The following is a 2,500-nucleotide window of genomic DNA, read 5'->3' on the forward strand; positions in this document are numbered from 1 at the left end:
AATAAAAGGGAACTCTAGCTTCGAAAGAGCCAACAAAAGTTAAGGCTCGATATCAAACGAAAAAATTACGATGGAAACCAGGTGTAAAGAGAAATGCAGTCGTGGCGCCTGCGAGAGGCCGTACACAGAAAGACCCGCCGTCACGATCTCGTATTTCGTATTTGCATCGTGGAAACCGTACAAACGAAATATAAAAGTCCATGCAAACTAATAAGAAAATCTCTAAAGTGCCTCGTGTCGGAGTGATCATGCTCGCCTATTCTCTTCTATGTTTCGTGGTCTGTATTGCGTTTGTTCTCCTCCTAGCAACGGGACATATCGAAGACTCCTCTTTGGGATCGAACGAAGCGTCTAGAACGAGTCGACGAGAGCGAAAGAACTTGTAGCGAGTCGCGCAGAGCGAAAGGATACCGATATACATCTTCGAAGGTTCTCTTCGAAGATCCATGGATACCTTCTGCGTCGACTTCTCTCGTCTCTTTCATCGAAACTCTCGTCGTTCTCGAAACGTGCTTCCTACCCAAAGGGCGTGTGCTCTTCGTATGTCGTTTCGTTCGAAATAACGAAACCACGTGTAACATACTCGTGGATCGGGTAACCTAGAACGAAGACGCATCGCGTGGATGTTGGCCCGCTATGCGACGATGACCGATGATGATGATGATGATGATGATGATATGATGATGATGTCGATGTCGACGACGACGACGATGAAGACGATGTGTAGCAACGATTCGTAACTAGTCTAGCCGAAGTTCGTTCAGAGGGGAACGCCGCCGGCTTCGAAGCCTCGATGTCGTGAGTCGGACACCCGTGCCGTCGCTAGAGTTTTTCAAACTCTGCTTCTGGATATCGGGACGAAAGACCGCGCGAGGACGACGGATGCGAGTCCCATCGAATTTTTTATTTAAACACTACCTGAACGAGACTTAAAGTTTCATATAATATACCGTTCAGAGGGGACCGGCTGTCTTTCCTCGTTGTCGTGAGTCGGAGACCCGTGCCGTCGCTAGAGTTTTTCAAACTCTGCTTCTGGATATCGGGACGAAAGACCGCGCGAGGACGACGGATGCGAGTCCCATCGAATTTTTGATTTACACACTACCTGAACGAGACTTAAAGTTTCATCCAGTTTGTCGTCTATCATCTCATATATAATATACCGTTCAGAGGGGACCGGCTGTCTATCCTCGTTGTCGTGAGTCGGACACCCGTGCCGTCGCTAGAGTTTTTCAAACTCTGCTTCTGGATGTTGGGACGAAAGACCGCGCGAGGACGATGGATGCGAGTCCCATCGAATTTTTGATTTACAAGACACACACTACCTGAACGAGACTAAAGTTTCATCGAGTTTATCGTCGCATAACCCGTTCGGAGGGGACCGGCTGTCTATCCTCGTTGTCGTGAGTCGGACACCCGTGCCGTCGCTAGAGTTTTTCAAACTCTGCTTCTGGATATCGGGACGAAAGACCGCGCGAGGACGATGGCTGCGAGTCCCATCGAATTTTTGTTTTTTTTTTTTTTAAAGAAAAAACACCACCCGAACGGAGATGTGTTCTATCTTTCGTCGATTTTTCATGCTTTCAGTCGGTCGCGTGGTCGCCATCCGTTCGGAGGGGATCGCCGGCTTCGAAACCTCGATGTCGTGAGTCGGACACCCGTGCCGTCGCTAGAGTTTTTCAAACTCTGCTTCTGGATATTGGGACGAAAGACCGCTCGAGGCGGACGGCCGCGCGAATCCCATCGAATCTTTACTATCACCCGAACGATGGAGAGATGCACGCGCGCTGTTTCTTGAATAATTGGACGAGAGAGTAGAATCAAACACATATATAACATGGGCTAGCCACCGTGCTTACTCGTTCGCGAGATCGTGTGCTGTACAGAGGATTCAGAATCGGGTGTATATATCCCCGTCGTTTCCTGACGAACGGAGCTTCGATCTCGATGGTTGTTATATATCATAATGTACTTTACGCCCGGCCGGCGAACGCGCGTATCTTCGCGCGTTCGTCGTTTTCTTTTTTTTTCGAACGTTTTTGTGTCGTCAATCCTATGGCGACTTCTGCGCGTTCGATTCCCGTTGGTCGAACGTGACGGAACTCGGCTTCGCTAGAACCGAGAAGAGTACATTTGAGTATTGAACTGTTGTAAATTTATAAAAGATTACCCTGAACGGTGGATCACTTGGCTCGTGGGTCGATGAAGAACGCAGCTAATTGCGCGTCAACGTGTGAACTGCAGGACACATGAACATCGACATTTCGAACGCACATTGCGGTCCACGGATACAATTCCTGGACCACGCCTGGCTGAGGGTTGCTCACGTAAACCTAAGACTGCTTGCGTTGCGTATCGTTACTCTCCGTATCTGTCTCTCTCTGTCCCTTCTTGCCTTAACAACCCGCCGTCGTTCTTCTTTATATAAGAGAACGTTTCAGAGTCGGACGAAGGTACAAGAACGAGGATACGAATAAGAGCGGACGGAGAGAACATACGC

The 2,500-nt window shown here is 49.0% G+C and overlaps 1 non-coding gene across 1 annotated transcript; it reads left to right on the forward strand.

Annotated features, from left to right (window-relative positions):
• Window positions 1–2,167: 2,167 nt before the first annotated feature.
• Window positions 2,168–2,322, forward strand: LOC126877593 (5.8S ribosomal RNA). Its single transcript, XR_007695165.1, has one exon. It is a non-coding gene; the product is annotated as a 5.8S ribosomal RNA (ribosomal RNA).
• The last annotated feature ends 178 nt before the right edge of the window (window positions 2,323–2,500 follow it).

This window comes from Bombus huntii, unplaced genomic scaffold, assembly GCF_024542735.1.
Source record: "Bombus huntii isolate Logan2020A unplaced genomic scaffold, iyBomHunt1.1 ctg00000195.1, whole genome shotgun sequence".
NCBI classification, from domain to species: Eukaryota; Metazoa; Arthropoda; class Insecta; order Hymenoptera; family Apidae; genus Bombus; species Bombus huntii.